At 38.9% G+C, this 7,725-nt stretch overlaps 1 non-coding gene across 1 annotated transcript; it reads left to right on the top strand.

Moving 5' to 3' along the window:
- The first annotated feature begins 1,741 nt into the window (after positions 1–1,741).
- On the top strand, positions 1,742–1,848 carry LOC141609847 (small nucleolar RNA R71). Its single transcript, XR_012527753.1, has one exon. It is a non-coding gene; the product is annotated as a small nucleolar RNA R71 (small nucleolar RNA).
- Positions 1,849–7,725: the final 5,877 nt, after the last annotated feature.

Here is a 7,725-nt window from a genome sequence, read left to right as displayed (position 1 = left end):
AAAATCGACAGGGAAAAAGAACTTCCCTATTTGCACAGGAATGTCCTCTAAGACTCCTATAGGCTGGACCGCAGATCGATCAGCCATCTGTATTGTCATGTTGGTAACTGCAAACCTAGTCAATTTCAACTTCCTAGCAAGACTCAAGGGCATTACACTAATACTGGCTCCTAGGTCACATAATGCCTTCTCAATAGAAAAGGTGCCAATATTATATGGGACTGAAAAACTACCTGGGTCTTCTAGTTTGCAAGGTGCAGTATGAGTTAAATAAGAACATGACTCCTTAGTTAGTGCGACCGATTGCACAGTTTCAAGTGACTTCTTTTTAGATAAAAGTTGCTTCATAAATTTCATGTAAGCAGGCACTTGATTAACTAACTCAAGAAAAGGAACTTGTACATTTAAGCTACGAATAACATTTTAAAATTTGTTGAATGATACCTGTTCCTTTGTCGGCACCAATCTCTCTGGATAAGGGGCTGTAAGAAGCAACTTAGCCCTCTCCTCTAGGTCTCTCATGCCGGCGTCAGTGGATTTAGGCTGAAAATCCACTACCTTCTCCTTGTTGAAGCTCGAACCCTCTTCAGACCGTCTCAAGAATGAGCCATTAATCGTCATCGGATCATATTTTGGAATCGGAACTGACCCATCAGCATTTGGGTCTTGCCTCAATAATTCCGGAGTCGTCGTACCCCGAAACAAGTGGTCCCTCAAGTTATTTGGCATTGGAGGACGAAAAGACTCACCATCAGCAGCGTAGTCAGTCGATCGACCATGCATGTCAGTCGATCGACTGACTTGTACAGGAACAGTAGTTGTGTCACTTCGCGGACTGGTCGACCGACTGGGTATGTCAGTCGATCGACTGACATACCTGCTGATCATCTTCTTCTTGCTATTATTCGTTACAGCCTTCTTCTTACTTGGTTCCGCCTCATCTTTTTCAGTGACATCCTCGACCATAGCGGCCCCCTCAAGGGTGGACCCACTCCTCAAAGTAATGGCATTAAGGGTCTCCTTTTGGTCCATCTGCAATAGTAAATGCCCCGGAGTTCGAGTTGCACTCTTGCTAGCCAATTGAGCGATTTGGCTCTCCAACATTTTCATCCCGACCTCTCTAGCTTGAGACTCTTTCAGCAACAAATTTTTCAACTCGGCAAAATCGGAGCCATGGGACTGCTGCTGCTGTTGAGGGACATACGGAGGCTTTTGATATGGCTGCTGCTGCTTATGATGGGGCACATAATTCTGCTGTTGCTGCTGCTGTGGAGGTGGAGTCGGATTTAGGACATTTTGGCTACTCCACCTCAAGTTCAGATGGACATTCGGCTCAAAATAAGTGTTTGTCTGCCTATAATGTTGAAAAGCAAAGACAAGACTCATAGGAAATTTTGTTATGAAACATGTCCTTCTCCTCCACATCTCTTACAGACGAAAGGACCGTCTGAAACAACATTCACATGATAGATCCCTCCTTTTGAAGCTCCTCCCAACTCGTACTTATCAAATCTCGTCGTAAGAGCCTCTAATGCAGCTACAGAAGGGGATTCAGCACTTCTCCTTTGATTTCCCCTGGAATTTCCATACTCAGCTTTATGGGTGGCCAAATCATCAATAATTTCCCACCCCTTAGTTTCTCCAACATTCTCCTGGAATCTACCATTATTGCCGCATCCGGGATAGCCCTCGATCGTCATAAAGCCCATTATAAAATTGATTGCATAGGCTCCATTTCTCGAACCCATGGTGCGGAATAGTTCGCACCAGCTTCTTGAAACGGACCCATGCCTCATGAAAATTCTCATCAGGACCCTGTTTAAAGCTCGTGATCTGAGCTCTAATGGCATTTGTCTTTGAGGCAGAGAAATATTTCTTGTAAAATGTCAGGGCCAGCGAATTCCAATCAGTGATCCCGTTAGCAGCTCGATCCAGGTCTCGGTACCACTCCCTTGTAGCATCACGAAGAGAGAATATGAACATAGTCTCCTTTACCTGGTCCTGGGTCACACCGGTTGGTGGGGGTATGGAGCAGCAGTAGTCAATGAATGTCTCCATATGTTTAGCTGCATCTTCATTTGCAGCTCCCCCGAATTGGTTTTTCCCAACCAAGTTGATATAGAACGGTTTCGGCTCGAATTTTCTATCCGTCCCTGGTAATGCGAATCCCTTATAGAGATTCTCACGTCGGCTCAGTGGTGGCTATACTCGCTTCTTGACCATGTCCGGAGATGTGATGGTCTCGGTGAGGAAGTAGAAACAGGAGATGAAGGTGGATCCTCCTCAAATGTACTCGTTCTCGTAGTAACTAGACAGAGTACTCAGCTCTTCCTCTGTCGGCAATACCCTAGATGATCGTCTCAACTCACGCAAAGTCTTCTCAATCTCAGGATTGAACGGTAGTAATTCACCACCCTGTGACCTGCGCATAAGAAGAAACTAAAAGTAGAATATGAGAATAGTTTAAGGAACAGATGTCCCTTAAACTAAGAGAAAGACTAAAATAGAAACAACTAAAAATTAAACAATTGCCTCCCCGGCAACGGCGCCAAAATTTGATGCCTGTCGTTGTATGCACCAAAAATAATATTTATAGTCAAAACTACTACTATAACTAGTGGCAGTCAGGGTCGAACCACAGAGAGGCGATGCAATTAATAGTTGTTTTATTTAAGTCTAAAGTAACAAAAGTGAGGGGGATTTGATTTGAGTTGATCTATAACTAAAGGCAGTAAATGAAAAGTAAACTAAGTAAACGGATAAAATCAAATATTAAAAGGGTGCTAAGATGGTCGGTTCACTATAGTTTCGGCGGCAGTACACTAGGTAGGTCTAAAACAATCACGTGAGACGGGAAAATAAGAAGTCCTCTCGGTCCTTTCTTAACAGGTAGCATCTTTCGAACTCGCTACAGGTCCCTAATATCACTAATGCTAACTTTCGTCCTGAAAAGTGATTTAAAAGGCTAAATTAACTTATCTCTCGATCTTATTAATTTAGTCGTCTTAATTAGGCAGTCTATTTCCCTCCCCTATCTTTCGATCTTATCGGGTCGGTCAATTCCTAAATATTCAACTAGTCGCGTGCACTCGATTCGTCAAATATAGCAATTAAATTAAATAAAACGAAGCATATCTCACGTGGCCGGTCGATCGGCCAGATAGGCCAGTCGATCACCATGGCGCGATTTCAGGTCATACTATTCTAATCCCGCCTACTTCTACAGATTCCCTACATCCTAGCACAAGGGATTTAGCTACTCATACTAGAAATAATGACAGCAATAAAATCAACTATTAAAACATTTGAATTCATACTTAAATTAATTAAATGAACAATTAACATAAAACAATAATTGGCTTCGGGAGATCTAACCTAGCAATTCTATACTACGAACGAAATAAAGCAATAAAACTGAATATTGGAACAGTGAATACCGTAAAAGGATTTGCAGAGAAAGGAAGAATCCGAAAACCAAGAGAAGATAAATTGTATTCGAACAATTATGCCCTAATGCTAAACTCAATATAGAACCCTAATAAATTTGATGATAATCTAAAAACTGAGTATCCCCACTTGATAATGTCAGGTTACGCTATATAGGAATATAACGTAACACTTATTCCTAAACCTAATATACAATGGGCTTTGGAATTCTCGTTCTATTTCTTTAATTTGCGCGTCAGCTCGTATGATGGTCGATCGACCATGCAAGGCAGTCGATCGACTGGTCTGCACTGAACAGTAACTTCTGTAAGTCGTGCTCTGGTCGATCGACTATGGACAGCAGTCGATCGACTGGAGTAGCTGGTACTTGGCTCCAAAAAGTCTCGTGAATTCATCTTTTGGGCCTCGATATGCGCACCAAGCTCGTTTCTTGAGTAAATACCTCACGTCAAATGCAATGCAAGGTACTCGGGGACGGATTCGGCTCGATTTCTACTTATTTCCGCATAAATCTGCAATATTACATAAAAATACGAAAGTAGACAAAATGAGGCAAATAGTAGCATAAACTACACAATTGAGCTCTGAAATGCGTGTAAAATGAGGTGTAAAACATCATATAAAAGACACGCATCAGCCTACTTTCCTCTTTGCTTATCCTAATAATGGCTTGTTGCTAATGATTTATTCTTTAATGATGGGATAATAGCTACATGGGGACGTCTTGACATAGTAGGTGGGAGATGGAGAATGAAACGAATAGGCTTGATCTTGACTTGTGGCAAGCTAAAAAATGGTAAGGTAGAACCTCTTTAGACCGATGCATCCATATCCGGTCTCTCTTAGGTGAGTGTAGGTGTCTCCTTATAATGTGTGTTTCATCAAAACGTACAAGTATGGTTCTCATGTCATTTCTTGGTTAGCATGCATTCATTTGTTATAGCATTTTGGAGCCATTCACATGATATTTTAGCCTTTTTTTACCCCTTCACAAAATTTATCCCTAGCTACATCATTGAAATTGCCTACCCTTGTTGAGCTAGTAGCTTAGTTGGATAGTGTTTGGGTGCTCATTGGGATATGGTTTATTGTTTGAAGTCATGTGAGCTTGGTCTTAATGCTCAAAAAGAAAAAAATGGAAAAGAAAAAATGAGAATGAAAAAAAATGGAAAAAATGGAAAAATGAAGAAAGAAAAATGAATGAATGAAAAAAGCATGAAAAAAAAAAGTATGCATTGAAAAGAAAAAAAAGAAGAAGAAAAGATGTGAGAAATTCTCAAGCATTATTCATATTATTTTGGAGATTTTTCTTATGGTTTGAATTGCAAAATTGGGTTAGTATTGGGATTGAGCGTCCTTGCATTTTGGTAGTTGCTAGCTCGACTTAGCTCCACATTGCCATAACACTTTTGTTCCCCTTTCTTACCCATGTTTATTCGCTTTCTTCCTACCCATTTGGCTTCTTTATCATGCTTACATTTGATTATCTTTGCTTGCTAGTTTTGACATGTTTACCATATTAGATTGCGGACAAATTGTTATAAGTTGAGGATAGTTGAGTGTTCATTCACAAAATTGTCCTATTCACATATAAAGAGTTTGAGTGCCCCGTGAGAGTTCATAAGTCAAAAGATCGTGCAAGAGCTTAAAGGTTCATTCAAAGTTTCTATGCTACGCCGTCGTGTAAATCTCATCCATGTCTTGCTTTATTCCTTGCCCATGTTGTTTCGGGTTTTTAAATCATTATGCTTAGCTTGTTTGGATATTGCAATAGATGGGAATTGGTTTCTTGCTTGGGGACAAGCAAGGGTTTGGCTTGCGGGAGTTTGATATGTTCATTTTATATATACTTTTACCCCTCATTTTAGCTCGGTTTCTATTATTTATCATACTTTAATTAGTATATATTTGAGCTAATCTTGTGTTCTATGTGTATTGTTGTGTTTGTTACGGTTTTGTAGGAATCTAAGCATTTAGAGGCTTTTTCCTATGATTTTGTACACCAAGTTCACTAAGCTAAACAAAGACCAAATATTGGACTAAGTGTGTGAAGTTGCTTGGGTTTTGCATGAAGATTTAGTGGATTGAAGTAAGGAATTACAAATGAAGCCAAATGTAAAGTAAAGCCCAAAATGAAGGTCCATATTAAGGTGCAAGCATTGGATGCCAAGAAAGCTTAGGATGCTAGGAATTTAGAGCATTACCGGGTGATTAAGGAGCATTAAAACACGAGCATAGAGATTCCTCACGTAATTAATCAAGGAATTAAGGCAATTAATCAGGAAACACATGACCCCAATTGGGGCCGCCCAACCCCGATCGGGGCCATATGCTCATTGATTTCTTACATTTTGCTCTTCCTCTCCTATAAATAGGAGAGGTATTCCAAGGCTTTAGGCATCTCATTTTCACGTCTAAGTTTACTTACAATAGCCTCAAGCATTATATTTTCTCTCATTAGTTTTCTCATTTTAATTTACAAGTTGTTAAGCATTCCATTAGTTAATCTTTCAACATTTGTACTACAAACTATTGTTCAAGCATTTGATATTCAAGCATTTGGTTATTGTTATTGGTTCTTCCATATAAGTTCTCTTCTATTAAGGTATTTCTAATTCTAAGTTTGCAATTTCACATTACTAACTTAGTTACCACATAATTTATAATTAAGTACTTCATTTTACATTAGCATTATTCCTTTTACATGTTATATCATCTAATCCATATAAATCATACAACCATGTTTAGCATTTCTTATAATTTAGTTTGCAATTTACATTTTAGTATGAGTAGCTAAATTTCCTAGTCTAAAGGCTAGGGGAGCCATGCAAAATCAAATATATAACATGTTTAAATAGGTTGATAATAATATTGTTCAATTGTTTCCATCACATGTTTGTATTGTTACGTTAATATTTGGTTATCGGCCGTAATCGTAGATTAAGTTTGTTCATTCGTTCTAAAGTCGAGAGGCACAGAATTGAATTAGACTAAGCATGTGTGGTAGGACGACCTAGTCATGGACGAGAGTTTCTCTAGGACCCGGTTTAAGGTTGATACTAATGCCGTACGGTGGGTATCTCTAAGCCTAAACAATTGACAAAATTATTAGTACCAAATTTACCATGTTCATATGTTCACCTTTGTATGAGTGACCCGAACCCTTTAGACTCTCTTTTATTATATAATTTACATCATAATTTTTATTAATCATCAACCAACAAACCAAACCCAAATCGAAGTCAACCTTAATAAAAATCTACCCATAGCAATTCACGACGTAATTCTCGTTTCCTTGTGTTCGACCCCTATTACTACATTAATTTGTGTCTACGGAAATTATCTTTGCATAGGTACGCGATAAGCCTATCAGCCACAATGCGGAATTTGCATTGTTTTACACACCAAACCTGCAAAAAACCATATATAACCGTCGACCGCCAAGCGGGAATCCATTATCATGTCGACCGCATGAGCAGGAATCAAGAGTAGACAACGAAATTATCGATAGAAAACCGAACACGATTGGAAGAACGAAGTTGTTACACAAAAACTAAAGGTCAAATTTTTACATGTCTCATAAAACAATGTCTTTTACATACCAACTAAAATACTAATCCATAATTATAAGTTTCTAACATAAGGTAGCCTTAACATAATAACATAAGAACATAGACGACGATACTAATAATTACCTAGAGGCTCAACATGTTCACTACCAAAGCCGTGCCCATCATCCGCAATGTGGTATAGGTTAGGTGGTATGCCGAATGATTTGAAGTATGAGAAATGTTAGAGAAAGAGAGCCCTGGATATAGGAATGGTTATAGGTGTTGAGATTATAGGCGTTTATCATTGACATGCGTTGGTGATAAGGATAATGAAAAGAATTAGCTAAGGATCTAGTATTAGTGGGTTACGAGGACATAACATTTATCTTAAGAGGAGTAGATGCGACAAAAAGAGTTTGATGGTAGTACATGTTGCAGTATATTTGGAAGTTTGAGTCTTGATGTAGAATAAAGGATGGACTTGTGTTGTAGTTGATATTATTAAAGGTCATGACAGTGCTTGTAGTATTATGATATTTATGAGTGTGAGTAAACTCCAAGGACGAAGTTCGTTTTAAGGGTGGTAGAATGTAACATTCCGTTTTGGTGGTTGATCTTGTTTGGTGGATTGTCTTAGTATTGGGTTTGCTAGTAGGTAATACTTTAGTGAGACGGGGTTAGCGACATTTGTGGTTGGTCTTCTGGAGTGTTATGTAGTTAGTGTCGA

Source organism: Silene latifolia, chromosome 10, assembly GCF_048544455.1.
Source record: "Silene latifolia isolate original U9 population chromosome 10, ASM4854445v1, whole genome shotgun sequence".
NCBI classification, from domain to species: Eukaryota; Viridiplantae; Streptophyta; class Magnoliopsida; order Caryophyllales; family Caryophyllaceae; genus Silene; species Silene latifolia.
The sequence above is the reverse complement of the archived record's forward strand: the minus strand, read 5'-3'. Positions and strand labels throughout refer to the sequence as shown.